Here is a 16,336-nt window from a genome sequence, read left to right on the forward strand (position 1 = left end):
TGGGACTGCTTTTGCTCAAGGACCTGGGTGCACTTCGTGGGTGATGCAGAAGGATGGGGAAGTCCGATGTGTGCCTCAAGGGGATTTGATTTTAGGTGAGAACAGCTAATAGATTAAATTGCATGATGTTAATTGCTATGTAACCCTGCCACTGTATGTCATCATTATTATAATTGTTATGTGCTATATTAATGGTATTACAGTAAGAATCACTTAGATTAATGAAGAATGAACTTTGATAAAACTGAGTGCAGTAGTGATGGAACCAGGACTTCAGCATGCAACAATCCAGCACCATACACCATCCTCCTGCTGCGCCCAATGTCACCTGCCCGCCACACCACACCGAAGCCCAATCCTGTTCTGGCGACTGGGCGGACTTTGCATCATCCCTCCTGCCCAGACAGACAGTTAGGACAGATGGAGCTCAAAGTCATGGACTGAATGAACTCAACAGACATTTGGTAGAGATGGCCCATAGACCGTGGGAATGGTATCTGTATGTATATATTGAAAGACAGGAAAAGTGATGGTGATTAATTGGAGATGTATCAGAAAGTGTGGGATCTGGGCATAACATAAATGGTATAGAATAAGGGGTGGATATTGTCCTGGTTTCAGCTGGGACAGAGTTAACTCGCTTCTTAGTAGCTGGTACAGTGCTGTGTTTTGGATTTAGTGTGAGAATGATGCTGATAACACACTGATGTTTTAGTTGTTGCTAAGTAGCGCTTATCTTAAGCCAAGGACTTTTCAGTTTCCCATGCTCTGCCAGCAAGCAGGTGTGCAAGAAGCTGGGAGGGAGCACAGCCGGGGCAGCTGACCTGAACTAGCCAAAGGGGTATTCCATACCATGGAACGTCATGCCCAGTATATAAACAGGGGGGAGTTGGCCGGGAGGTGCGGATCACGGCTCTGGCATCCGTCAGCGGGTGGTGAGCAATTGCACTGTGCATCACTGGTTTTTTTCCTTCCCCCCCCTTCCTTTTTTTGTTATATTCCTTTTCATTGCTATTATTATTATTATATTTCATTATTACTATTGTTAGTATTATATTTTACTTTAGTTATTAAACTGTTCTTATCTCAACCCACGAGTTTTACTTTTTTCCTTTCCTCCTCCTCACCCCACTGGGAGGGGGGAGGGGGAAGCGGCTGCGTGGTGCTTAGTTGCTGACTGGGGTTAAACCACGACACATTCAAAGGTGTATTTAAATATATATTTACTTCATGGGTTTTGAATGTTGCATATAATATATCCCAATTTTGATAACTTACTAGTCAAAGTTTCTACATCAGTGGTGTCCAAAATTCCAGTTGCAACTTCTACTTCCTCTAAAATGGTATCCCTAAACCCTCTTGGTATGTTGTGCTCAATCATATGGAATCCATTTCTGGGTCAGTGTTACAAACGTCCCTTTAATAAAAGGAGTATATCTGTTCTGCCTTGGAAAAGTCAAAATAAATGTTTTGTTCACAGTAATATGCATTCTGTTAATTTGCTGCCGCTGAGTAGTATCTTGTATTCCCAAAATTGTGAATTGTCTCTCAACTGGAATCTTTGGTTTAAAAAGCTAAACAGCAGCAACAACAAAACTCTGTGAAGTAAACTTTTGACCTTGTTTGTTTGTTTGTTTCAGTTTCTACTTCGCTTCTGGCTTTCACACTTGGTTTAACCATCTCTGGTGTTTTCCACTCGTATTTCAGTTGGTGTGGTTGTTCAGGTTCCATCACATTTGTTCTAGGTTATTTTGATTTTTAGCAAAGTAAGTAGAAATAAAATATCCAAGTTAAATTTGTATGCTGCTTCAAGCCCCTATAATACATTCCCTTGAAATCAGAGACATTCATTAAAATCATAAAACTATTTTTGGCATCACAGAACATAGATGCTATTGTTTAGCCTTCACACTTGTCTCCCATAATTTTAAAGTAGTGGAGACATCTATCCAATGTTTTCACGATCTTTGGTACAAAAGAGCTTTCCATTGCCACTAGAGGTAGGGTCTATTATCAACAAAAAGCAGGGTGCTTGCTACTCCCTTGTAACACCAACAAATATTCACAATTTTGAACCTAATATAATTATTAATGTACAATTATTAATAAAAATAAAAACATGCAAACTGCACTCAGACAAAGCCTAACAATTAATTTATGCTGCTTCTTTTAATAGCCTTTCTGCTGGCAATGATTCTGGTGAGACTTCCCATACGCCTTACTGTTAAATTTTAATAGCAACATCTAAAACATAATATTCTTGTTTTTTATTAACTTATTTACATTCCCATAATTAAAATTGAAACTGGAACTATTTAGGCATTTTTCCATTCTGGAGTTTTACTTGATATGCATGAGGTCCTGCTTTATTTATAATTGGAGCTAGTCCATCCCATTTACAGTTTAGACTGTAAACTTGTGTGGAAAATATGGAACATTACTTTCCATCCTCCTTGCCGTTCTGCAGAGTAGTGGTTTGTTCTTGTTTGTTTATCCGTGCATGGAGCGTTCCTTCTCAGATGAGTTGCTATAACAACATTAATCTCTTTCCAGTGTTTAGATAGGGTCGGTATCCATTTTTCAGTTAAAACATTAGGCAGTCTTTTTTTCTCCCATGCATAGCTCTAAATCACGTGAACTTGTGAGAAGCTGTTGTGGCTCACAGGTCATTAAAATGACAAGATGATGCGATATCCTGAACTTTTCTGTATTTTTTCACTGTTTTGCCTAGTGCTATTTTTGTAGTCCCATTGGATCATTCAATTTACCTTGAACTGGGAGTTCCCAGCAATGTGGAACCTTTATTTTCTTCCCAGGCCTCCACATAATTCCTTGATGATTTGCCCTGGAAAATATGTTCCTTGCTCCAAATCAATTTATTGGTTTAAATCCCATCTGGAAAATACAACATTAGATGCCTGCACTGTGGTAGACTTGGCTGTAGCTTTCTTTACTGGAACTACCTCAACCCATTTTGTCAGTGGATCTGGTATTAGCAAACAATACTTAATCCCACTGTGCACAGTAGGTGGGATTAAGGTGGGACTACACGTGGTCTGGTATAGTCTGTTTGTATCCTAGCCTGTGGTTCATGAATTCTCTAATGTTTTAATGTTATTTTTCTCTTAGTGGGGGTATTCACCACAGCACAAGTTAAACAATTATGTACCCATCTGTCTTCACGTTCGGCCAACTAGCTATCTTCTAATACTCCCTTTTGCATTCAAGCAGTCCCTACATGATCTTGTTCATGCACCTGTTGAAACAAATCTACTTGAAGAGTATATAGTACTCTCCATCTACAAGTGTTTGTTATCTGGCCACACTATGCACTCTATGATTCACCTGTCTACTAGCTTCTATAGTAATTGCCCCTCAATTTCCTCATTTCCATGTTGTGAAGTGGCTAGGTCTTTGATACCTTGCTTTGTATGATTTTCTTTGTTTTGTTTTCAAAATGGGTGTTTCTTCAAATGTTAAGTCTACTGAGACCACCACAACCTTGGCAAGGGCATCTGCTTCACTATTCCAATACTGCTGCTTCTGTATTTTTCCTTTTGGTATGCTTTTACATTTTTTTCCGCTCTGCTTTTTTTAACTATGTTCAGGATTTCCTTTCCATGATTGATAGGCTACCAGATTTCCATTCTGTGTTTGTAGGTCATCTTTATTCCGCATGGGTAGTCAGATAGTTAAAGCTTGATACATCCGGTCTGAAACTATGTACAAAGCCAGATCGTTTCCTTGGTTCAGGTTCCTCTTTTAACATTGTTAGCAGAGCTTGTAGCTCTGCTGCTTGTGCAGAGCGAAGGCAGGCAGCTCTTTTTATTTTTCACAGGAGTTGCAGCATATCTAATTCAGGATTTTCCATCCTTTTGATAAAACTGGACCCATCTGTGAACCACACTGAATATCCTGTGGCACGAAGTCGGCAACGGAGCTTTTATCTGGTGAGACACACATAAGCAGGTAAAGGGCACTTATATTCTTTTCCGGTGGTTAAAAGCCATATAGAGCTGGTGATAAAATCTTGTCGTCTTCTACAGAAAGCTTAGTTTATAAAAGCCAGTGTCCATCCAGCTAACCTGGGGTTTGATACTTACCCAGTTTGTACTTTTCCACTGATTATGTACTTTAGTGGAGTATGTGAGATAAGTACTTTAGTGGAGTAAGTGTGATATGTACTACTGCATAATAGCCTCTAGTGATGTATTCCCAAAACTCACTGCTTATGCCGATGCTAAACCTGTTTTTTAATATGGAATAGAGTTCTTTCCCACTGTTCTTAAGACTCTCAAAGCAAAGGCTGTAACATGCATCTTATTTCTCTGTTCTTGAAATAGCACAGTCCCAAGGTCTAGATCGGTAGTAGCCAGCTGAACGTGAAACAGCTTACAAGAATCTGGGTGTCTGGTGGCCAGGGTTTGAACTAGGGCAGTTTTGCTTCTTTCTGTTCTTTCTGTTCTTGTTTGTGAGATTTCTTCACTAATTTGATTAGTGGTTTACTGATTTCTGCACATGTAAGGATATTCTCACAAAAATGTAAGCAATTCCAAAAGTGAATCTAATACAATTATTAATGTGGGGGCATGGACTCTCATAGTCAGTTCTACCCTTTGGTGATCCCAGCATCACTCTCCCTTCCTCACCTAAAACTGTTTCTGAATAGTTCACTTTAGATTGTACCAACTGAGTTTTGTCATGATTAGCTTTAACGCCTGTGTTTTGAGTAATGCTGATTACTTCTTGGGTATATTCCTGGACTTTCAATTCAGTTTTTCCATGTACCAACACATCATCCATGTATGATATGACAACACATTTTGGTGGTAATTTCATCCACATTTGATACATTTGATCTGAAAGTCTTGAGGTACACGAATAAAACAATATTGCTTTCCCACATAGGTAAATGCTTGTTTTTACCAGCTTTGCTCTGCTAGTGGAATTGCAAAGAAAGCATTGGCTAAGTCAATAACAAAAAATCAGTGAGATATTCTGCTTAGTGCTACAAGAATTTCAGGCGTGTTTCCACCACAAACAACCTGAGAGGTGGCTACCTTATTTAAGTGTTAAAAACCCACTTTTAGGCTTTTTTCTTTGCTTTTAACCCTGGACAAAATGGGATGTTAAAATTATAGGTGTCTCTACTAGGACCTCGCTTTCCAGTAAACTTGTTGATGGTGAGTTGGAGTCCTTTCTCTGCTTCTTGCGAGTGTTGATATTGTTTTTGGCAAGGAGGATATGGACCTTCAATTAATACACAACTTCTATTTTTCCACATTTTAACTTACAGACACACAAAACTTGAGGAAATTCTGTTACCCAAATATCCACTGTTTTTACTTCCTCCGGATTCTTAATAACAAAGCATCAATGACTTGCAGGAATCACTCCACCCTCACCTCCCACTGGTCAGCCCCAATTCCACAAACATCCGTAGCAAAATCGGCAGCTAATCCATTTTGTTTCAGCAAGGCTATGCCAATAATTCCCTGCTGTTTATAAGAGGGATCCTCCCATTCCTACACTCAGAAGGAACTCCTGAACTTGGCAGCTATTTAACTGCAGGCAGAGATCTTAATACAGGTGCTTGAACATCCTTTCATGCATATAATACGAGTTTTATCATTTTTCCACTTTCTCAAGTTCCAGCTGCAACAAATATTCATTGAAGAGTATTTATTGACACTATGGTATCAATTAACATCATGGCACTAGTGGTAGTTAATGTTCTTTCCCTGACCACCCAGTACTAATATTGTTATTGGCCGTTTGCATTGGTTACATTGCAATTTTACCACTAGACCAGGGTCAGGTGGACAGCAGAGTGTCCCTGGTCTTTGTTATTGAGAGGAAGAGATGACGCCTGAGAGCTTCACTGAGAGGGACCCGTTATGTTCTGTAGTTTTTGTTCTTCCTCTCATCTTTTTTTGTTAGCTTGACTAAACAAGCCAGCACGGAATTTATGAATTCTATCCCATTTTCTCATATCTCTGCCTCTTTTTCTCAAATTTTACTATGTTGCTTTCCTGCAGTCCCATTGGTGTTCCCTAAAGGAAGTTTTTATCATGTTCTCCAAGGGTCTTTTGCAGTTACTGTTACCACCTCTTCTTACACAAAGAGCTAAACCCGCACTGAGGACTGTTTTCCCTTTTCTGTTCCTTTTGATCTTTATTTTTAAATGGAGGCTGTGGGTCCTTTATGACCATATTTCTGAAAATTACAGTATGTGCAGACCTTTTGTCATATCCACAGGACAGATTTCCTTGGATTCCTTCTTACCTTCATTACCTTGTCCATTTGTTGAAGCTGAATTTGCAGCTCCTCCCATTGTATTTCTGCTTGATTAGGTCCCAGAATTACTTTTGTTGACTTAACCATTGTACCACTGCTACTTTAAAGGCACTGTGGTTCTGTTAACTCAGGTACTTCCCCAGATGCCAATCTCAACAATTTTTCTAGGATTCATATGATTCTACATTCTCATAGCATTCTTCTAGGTGGAATAACCTGTTAGCCAAATCTCCTTTCAGTGCTCAGATAACTGTTCTGAGACATCTACCTACTAAATTTCTTACAGGAGATTCTTCCTGCAATGTAGCTGATAATCATACTCCACTCTGAGGCAGTGTTTTTAAAGGCTATGCAATCTTTACTAGTTAAGGAAAGCTAATCCTTAAGGCCTGAAAGGCCCATTTTACAAGTTTCTGAATTCAGTGGACTCAAGGTTTAAGCAGTTAACTCTTGCTTGCTCTGTAGTCAGGTCAGTTGCTATTGTTATAATCTCCCAAGTTTTAGGAGCAACGTGACCAAGCAGGAGTAGCCGGCGCTGTGAGTTCTGGTTTTACCACTGTTTTGGTTGTAACTGCTTAACTGGATCATAAAAGCCTATTTTTTTCTTACATTAACATGAATTTTCAGTATAGTTGTGGACTGAGTTTCCCATATATCCCTGTTTTATTCTGGATAGACAAATGTTAACATATTCATTAGGTATAATTGACAATTGTGTCCTGGGTGACTGCTATTGAAGTAAAAGGGCTCTCTGAGTGTGCAGAAATCCATCTGTACGGTATAGCTTTCAGGATCTGTCTTCAAGTTAGTAAATGGTTCACTGCAAAAACTATAAGGTAAACCTAGCAATCAGAAACTGAGAACCTACTCTTAAACACCATTAGACTAGTAGTGTATACCCAGATCAAAAGAGAGACAAAAGTCTGACTGGTTTTATTATCATCTAGATCAAAGTTGATGCACAACAGAGGGTTTTGGTAACATTTGCCATTATTTCTACTGATATTTTGCTGGCACAGAAGGTATATATACATACTTCTTTTTTCTGTTGTTCACCCCTCTCTTTTTCCATATATTCATATAAATATATGTGAAGAAGAAAGGGGATTTTTGTAGGTGAACAATGTCATTATTGCTTTCCTCTATTTCCTGTCATGGTTTAACACTAATCTATGAGTCATCTGATGTGGCGTGACAATCAAGTCCTTATCTGTATCCATGTGATTGGTTGGGAGGAGATCAGTTTACTCAGTTTACCATTATCAGAACAAGCCACTACTATTAATATTGTGCTAGCACAAAGGATGTTTTGATCACTGCCATAGTGATGGCACATAAAAAGAAACAGGATAATAACTTCTACCCATTCTTGGTGTTAAAATGTTTATGGGGAACATCTTACTATGAAATCTTGGAGTAAGCATTATTCTGCCTGCCTGTCTTCACCCTCTTGTGAACCGGAGGAAATTGTCAGTGTGGGTGCCAGATTTCACTGGAACAAGGTGAACTCTGTAACAAATTAAGTGTGATCACCCAATCTAACCCTGAGTATATGAAAAGACCATACATGCACTCATGATGCTATAGACTTATCTTCATTGTTAGGCCTTACAGAAGCATGTACATAAACTTTCCCTGAGAGACCTACCACTCTTAAATAGTTCAGTCTACTTGAAATATGAATATAGGTGGAAATCAATTAGGAAAGTAGGTGGTACTTCTGTCCTGTGAAGTGACCCACCACACCAGTATTTCAAGAGAGTGGTATTTGTCACAGATATATTTGGGACAAGATGAAGTACCGCATTTCAAATAATTGTTGTTCTTGTAAAAATACAATTTCACATACACAATAGATTTGGACTATCCAATTGGTGTGTGAGAAATTCTTCCTGGTCCTGTCATATACAGTAATAGGCATCTTTCTTTGCTAATGTGTTGCCGAGATGTTCCATAAATAACCTAGGCAGATATGTTCTCCTCCCTCATGTGCACCATACCATGGAATCAGTTTTGGTTATAGAACTTGGCCTTGTTCTGGTCACACCTGCTTTATAACTGCCAACTCAGTGGACCTCTTCATGAACTGATTGTCAGCCATGCGTGATCACTGCAGAAATCATCTATCTTCTTTAGGATGTGGGCTAACCTAGCAATATATCTGTCCCCAGACACCATGGAAAATGCTATAATGTCTTCTGCAACTGGCCCATAATGTGGAATCACTACCAGATCATTTCCTCTAGTGGTTAGATAAAAGGCTTTGTTTGCATGCCACCAAGTCCCATAGATACTCACCAGAGGTAGTTTAAAACAGATCAATTTTCTAAATTCAGTTCTGCTTCATAATATTGACTATACAAGGAACCCCAGAGGATGCTCCCATCAAGGAATCCCTGTAGTATTTAATAGGCATACCTTGCCCACAGGGGGAACCTGTGGATCCTTAGGATGTGGGTCTTAGGATCTCTAATTTCTGCTGGAACAGCACTCCTAGTGTACCAGGTGCAGACACTGAATACAAGGTCGTTTCTTACAGTAGCAGGTATCTCAGTTTGACTAAGTGCTCAAATGAGCTGATGAGAGTTGCTTCCTTGAACGTTGTTCCATACTAACAAAATCACTTGCTCTCAGTGAATGGTGACATGGAAAACAGGGCTGCCTTGAACACTTTATTCAGTCAGGATGAGCTGTTAATCATTCATTATTTGTTGCTGACTACAAAAGAAATCAAGGAATTACATTTAGTGTCATGACCCTCACAATGTAAACTGGGCAGCGGTAGTGACTCAGGGTTGAGTCAGAAAGGAAGAAGTCTAGAGTAGAAAGGGTGAGAAAATTGGAATGTGAGCAGAGATCACTGTGTTCCTTCTGCATTCCGCTATCTCTGATGGTGCTGGAACACTGTCCTAAGCCTCATGGTTCAAGGGTCCCTGTGAACATAGACTTTTTGTGGAGCCACTCCCCAGTCCTTCTGGCTCTGACCTACAGCCCTCATCTCCCATTCTGTCTGGGAAGTAGACAACAAATCATGTGATTTCACAGTCCACACAGGGAAGGGGAGGAAGCATTGGGGAAGACCCCTGAGGCTTGCTGATTAGTTAAATACTTTGTTCTTTCTGCTGTTTATTGAGCAGGAAGTTCTGTTTACTAATATTACTCTATGAGTTTGGCCATGCTTAGCACTCCTTAAATTTCATTGATCATGTTGCTGTTTAATATGGTATGTCAATTTTATACAAAGTTTGTAGAATCATAGAATGGTTTGGGCTGGAAGGAACCTTAAAGATCATCTAGTTCCAACCCTCGTGCCATGGGCAGGGGCACCTTCCACTAGACCTGGTTGCTCAAAGCCCCATCCAACCTGGCCTTGAAGACTTCCAGGGATGGGGCATCCACAACTTCTCTGGGCAACCTGTTCCAGTGCCTCACCACCTTCACAGTAAAGAATTTCTTCTTAATATCTAATCTAAATCTACCCTCTTCCAGTTTAAAAGTGTTACCCCTTGTCCTATCACTACATTGTAGTGCCCTTGTAAAAAGTCCTTCTCCAGCTTTCTTGTAGGCCCCTTTAGGTACTGGAAGGCTGCTATAAGGTGTCCCCAGAGCTTCTCTTCTCCAGGCTGAACAACCCCAACTCTTTCAGCCTGTCGTCATAGGGGAGGTGCTCCAGCTCTCTGATCATTTTCATGGCCCTCCTCTGGACTTGCTCCAACAAGTCCATGTCCTTGTTACACTGGGGACCCCAGAGCTGAATGCAGTACTCCAGGTGGTGTCTCATAAGAGCGGAGTAGAAATGAGTAAGACATGAGTAAGAAATAAATAAGAAAAAAGATGAAATTTGGATTTGCAAGGCAGAAGTCTAATAAATTCAAGTTTCAGTGGGAAATGTATGGGAAAAGGTTGTTTTGCCCTTGATATGGATAATATTTCGGAGTAGAGCAATAAACCTTGTTGGAATCAGAATACATTTTAATGATCTTATGATATGCCAGCTTGTCAGAATTGGAGTGAGTTTTGACTGAAAAGAAAGAACAGAGAAAAATGGTATTTTTAATAGGTGAGAAATTAGTTTTAGTTTAGAATACTGGTATAAGTTTTAGTAAAATAATATTATTGTAGTATAGATATTAACAAAATAATATCAAGCACTGTACCCTATGGTGGCTGCTTAATAAATATATGAAGTAGTAGCTGTGAAGATAAGACAGTTAAGAAATGCTTTTTGGAAGTTTTTGTAGGAGTGGCACTCATTTACATTTTTACATAGCAGAGTTGTGAATGAGATAGAATGTTTTACTGACTTGGGAAGCCAACTTTTCTATCCTTTAAGAAGAAATGTATAGGATAAAGCAGATCAGCTATCAAAAGCTGACATCTAAATGCTATGCAGCTGTTTGGCCAATGATGAGGGAACTTGAATTGTGCTCACTAGTGACTTGAGAGCCTGTGGCTTGTAAAAGAGCTGATCTGTTTGGTAGCATGAGAATAGATTTATCATAATTCTTGCAGACTAGAGACCAGAATAAGTTATGAGTCTTGGGCATTTCTGGGTTTTTGTGAAGAAAATTTTTTTTCTGTATGAAATATAAGCCACACTCCATATTCTTTTTTTTTTCCCCCTAAAAGAAATCAAACAAATTATTCTAACAGAGGGAAAATTCCTTTATTCCTAAGAAACATTAGCTATTGTGTATTTATCAGTAGCTGATTAACACTTTGTAAAAACATATCTTGTACCCAGGAACTGGAAGCAGAAAATGGAAATGATACCTGGTAAACAACCAATCCACAGGGAGAGTAACCACTGTAGTGAATAAGCTTAGATAAATGTATCTTGCTTGGGATCAATGTAAATGTGCTTGCTTCTTCCTGATCTCTTTTTCCATCCTCTCTGCCACCAGCTTCAGCTGTTGACAGCGTCTGCACTAAAGATGGCTTAGAACTGCAAGCAAACCAAGACCTTGTACCTGGAAGTGTTGGGAAAGATAAGGAGCTCTGATTAGCTGTTGGATAGGACTTTAGGAAATGAATTTGTGGAAATTAAGATTAATGAACCCTTATGGAATAAGGGAAATCGGGAGTTAAGAGAAGACAGGCAAATTAATGAGACAGTAGAACATCTAGTCTGGGATAATAGAATGACTACAGATAATTGCCTCTTCAGTAACTGTAGCCATAATGTAGCTGGCCACAACATACAGAAATCTGATGTTCTAATCGCTGAAATTGTGCATGGTTAGAAAGTTAATTCCTCCAGTCTCTTTAGAACTATGTCTTGCAAAGTGTTCGCATGCAGGCACATCTTGATATCATAACTGGAATCTTCATGGTGGATCTACCTGGATTGTTGTCAGGGATGCGTTGGCATTGTGGCAAGTAAAGCAGACAGAGCTGTAGCATGTGGCAGTATGTTTCTGGAAGCAGAAGTGGTTGGTGAGAGGAAGCATTACCCCTAGTGTCTATGCGTATGGCTATTTAAAAGGTTTGGAGCTTGTGAGCAAGTGTGTATCTGCACTGAATACAATTGTCTGTAGAACCACCTTTACCTTATAGTATACAATCATTTGTTTTACAGTAAACATCAAAAAGGAACAAAGCAGTTTGACTCTGGTCAAAGACTAACATGCAGAACATGGTCATAGTGCCGTAATCAATCTCTTATGAGATGAACTGAATGAAGTGATTATTTTTAGGTATTTCACTAGAGTAACAGAATTCAATATAACAAGATTAAGTAAAATAAGTAAGTATACTTCCATACTGCTACAGCACAAGAAAGTCAAATTAGTTATAGAAATTAAAAATATTTGCCTGTTTTTGAAATAAACCCTGGCTTGGGGCTACTTTCCTCAAAAAAGAAGCTGTGAAACAGTTTGAGTCCAGAGGATAGCAATGTCAAAGATCAATAGCACCAACTCTATCCAGAGGTGTTATAGGAACTGGGGATTTTTTGTCTAGAGAGGACAGACAACACTTGTGAAAGCAGCATTAAAATTTCAAAAGTACTGCAAAGTGGAATGGAAGAAGTTGTTCTTCATATTTGCTGTGGATAGGAAAGGGGTAACAGGTCTAACCTATCTCAAGGGCAATTCAGATTAGACATCAGAAAAACTTCCTAACAGTTCAGATAGTCTAAAAGTATCTTTGTTTTTGGAAACTACCAATGGAGTGACAGAACTCAAACATCTGTTAAGAACAACAAATGGAATAGTTGGTCTGATCTGGAGGAAGGAGGATGGACGGGATGACATTCTGAGGTCTCTTCCACTCCTCATTTTTGTCATTTGTAAGAGATATGATGAACTGTAACTGTAGAATAGAGAAATAAACAAAACTTTGAAATTCAGTATTAATAAGCAGAAGCTGAACAACAGGTTTTTTTATTCTCATAATTTCCTGTGTAACCTAGGCATTTCACAAATTGTATGGAATAGAATGCAAGTATTTATAAAATACAATTTTAAATAGTATTGTGGAAAGGAATAAGTTAATATGAGTAGCTTTGATTTCTGTATAGGATATAATATTAATACTATTATATGTTTCATATGTAATGACTTGAGTTTGTAAACTCCTTCCCCTCTTCCTCAGGAGTTCAGCTGTCTATGTTCCAAGACACAGCTGCATAACCCTCTCTCAGACTTGTGAGGAAATTGCTAAATTCTGATCAAGAACTGTGAAAAAGTTTATAGAGTGGACTTCTGCAAGTTAAGAGAGGTAAAATTGCAGACAGAGGTTAAGACTCTTGAGATGGAGCTAGGCAGCAGTTCAAGGATTCAAGAGGAAAAACGTCATTATGAAAAGGAATAAAATCCTAAGGGAAAAGTGGGGATTTGGAAGATGGCAATTCAGTCACACTGAGGATCTATTCCAGGGGCAGTAGAAACCAGCCCTACCCCACCTCACTGAGAACTTCCTGGCCAGCAAAGACTTCTTCTGTTTCTTATTCAGGGTACTGAACATACTAACACTTAGTTTAGTATTTCATTAATTCAAATTATCTTTTGTGTGTAGTAACTAATCAGTAACTGCTGAATACTTTTAAGTTGTGTATATTCAGCTTACAAAGGCTCTTTGTGCATGGCAAAAGGTGTCCAAAGTGGTGAGGGAAGGATAAAAGTTCATTCAAGTTCCTTGGTTACTTGTACTGTTACAATGTTACCAGGCATATCATTGGCTAGAAAAATTATCAGGAAAAAAAATTTGATGTGTCTATAATAATATATACTTTATTTAACTTCAGTAGGGAAAAATGTTTTCCACCTGCACAAAAAGTCACTTTTATTATTGTTTTTCCATAATTTTTCATATAGCAGATTAAATACAGTAAACTGTGAAAGAGAGTCCTGAACACTTTTAAATCCCTAATGTCCTATACTATATACTATATTTCTTTGAATGAATATATCTTGTTTTTCGAGATTCAAAAGGCATCTGTTTTTCTAGATATGCTGAGGGTGAAAACATCTGCTCATGCTCTAGAAAGATGAAACTTTTTAATCCTGCTTTAAATAGTTTAAGAAATCTTACTAAATCTAAGACAAATGTAAATACCACTTGAATTAAGTACATTTTTCTGCTATAACTGTAGTAAGAATCTCGTTTTAAATGCAACTATACTGCAAGCAATGATTATGAAAAATATTATCTCCTCACACATTAATGCATCGAGTCCTATTTAATAACTTCAGTGATAAATAAACACCAAGAAAGTTGTTTGTCATATATAGGAAATGTCTGTCAAAGTGAGCTGTAGATTTGTCTGGATTTTCTGTTGTTGGTTAAGTATAAGCCAAAAAATTTGAAGCTTTCAGAAAAAAGACTCAGTGTGTAAAGCTGAAAACTGGCACATTACTAATAGGAAGCTAGTGACATTACTTTAGTGGCAGTCCCCCTTACTACAATAAACAATTAACTCCAAATTAAATCATCAGACAATAAAAGTGGAGCTTTGTACTATCATTAAAACATTCTTTTCAGAGTAGACTTTCTTTTTAAACACAAATAGAAGCTTGATGCTTACAATAACTTAATTTGGCCTCATGCTTAGTCCAGGACAAATAAGATGTCTAGCAATTCCTATAGGCGGTATCTTGTGGCTGAGCATACAGCATAGTTCAAGGAACACAAAATTGTCATTTTCTGACTGTATGATAATTCTCTTCATATAGGACAATTCTTGTTGATAGAAAGGTGGCCAAGTTGGCAAAAGTCCTGTACAAAGTAGTATTCTTTTCCAGCACTGATTAACAGGAAAGAGGCTGCTAAAATGGAACAGGAATTCCCCAAGTATAAATCAGAGCTTGTTCACAGTTCTTCTAACCTATACTAGGACTGAATGTCATTGAGAAAACATTACAGAATTCCTGGGACCCTCTCCACCATTTCACCTACCTGGAGCTTATTGGAAAATCCAACTCTCCATCTTTAAAGGAAATAAAAGAAAAAAATAGTTTGTGTCCTTTTCTCTGGTTATAATATGTAAAGGCTTTGAAGTATTTGCTTCAGTTTCTTGTCTTGTTTGCTATTTTTATTGATAAGCATAATAAAAATGGTTAGTTTTTCTTGATATTCAAAAAATTTTGAAGGTATCATGCCATCGTTTCACAATGTTTTGACTCTGATGTCAAGGTTTCTGTGTCAGTTGTTTATTCCGATACCACGTGTCAATTGGTCACCTCCTTTGCTGGCCTGCATCAGATAAAAAAATACATACAGTGTGTGATCTGTGGGATGAGATTCTATCAACACAAATTCTTTTCTGGAAGCATAACTAGAAACTTCACCACAAAACATGAGAGCCCTATTTTTCAAATGCCCTTTTCTGCCATACCAGAAGCTGACTTACGATCAGTTTGTTCATAAAATATTAAGACATTTTGACATATAGGAGAGGGTTGGATAAGTAAATTTAGATAAATAAAAGCATGGAAACAGTCTGGAATAATTAATAGTGAGTTACAATACAGAATGATCTGTGTTACCTAACTTAACTGCCATCCAAAAATTATAGTCATGCAAAATACAACTGAAACACTTTTGTGAAGAACAGAGCTATACTGATGTATTGGGTTTGTATGGCAAGGTTTTGGTAGCGGGGGGGCTACAGGGGTGGCTTCTGTGAGAAGCTGCTAGAAGCTTCCCCTGTGTCCAATAGAGCCAATGCCAGCTGGCTCCAAGTCGGACCCACCGCTGGCCAAGGCTGAGCCCATCAGCGATGGTGGTAGCGCCTCTGGGATAACATATTTCAGAAGGGGAAAAGAAGTTATGGGGAGTAGCAATTGCAGCTGGAGAGAGGAGTGAGAAGATGTGAGAGAAACAACTCTGCAGACACCAAGGTCAGTGAAGAAGGAGGCAGAGGAGGTGCTCCAGGCGCCGGAGCAGAGATTCCCCTGCAGCCTGTGGTGAAGACCATGGTGAGGCAGGCTGTCCCCCTGCAGCCCGTGGAGGTCCACGGGGGAGCAGATATCCACCTGCAGCCCGTGGAGGACCCCACACCAGAGCAGGTGGATGCCTGAAGGAGGCTGTGACCCCGTGGGAAGCCCGTGCTGGAGCAGGCTCCTGGCAGGACCTGTGGACCCGTGGAGAGAGGAGCCCACGCTGGAGCAGGTTTGCTGGCAGGGCTTGTGACCCCGTGGGGGACCCACGCTGGAGCAGTCTGTTCCTGAAGGACTGCACCCCGTGGAAGGGTCCCACGCTGGAGCAGTTCATGAAGAACTGTAGCCCATGGGAAGGACTCATGTTGGAGAAGTTCATGGAGGACTGTCTCCTGTGGGAGGGACCCCACGCTGGAGCAGGGGAAGAGTGTGAGTCCTCCTCTCCCTGAGGAGGAAGGAGCGGCAGAAACAACGTGTGATGAACGGACTGAAACCCTCATTCCCCATCCCCCTGGGCCACTCAGGGGGAGGAGGTAGAAAATTCAGAAGTAAAGTTGAGCCCAGGAAGAAGGGAGGAGTGGGGGGAAGGTGTTTTTAAGCTTTGGTTTTATTTCTCATTATCCTACTCTGATTTGACTAGTAATAAATTAAATTAGTTT

This window comes from Gymnogyps californianus, chromosome 2 (assembly GCF_018139145.2).
Source record: "Gymnogyps californianus isolate 813 chromosome 2, ASM1813914v2, whole genome shotgun sequence".
In the NCBI taxonomy this organism is placed as follows: Eukaryota; Metazoa; Chordata; class Aves; order Accipitriformes; family Cathartidae; genus Gymnogyps; species Gymnogyps californianus.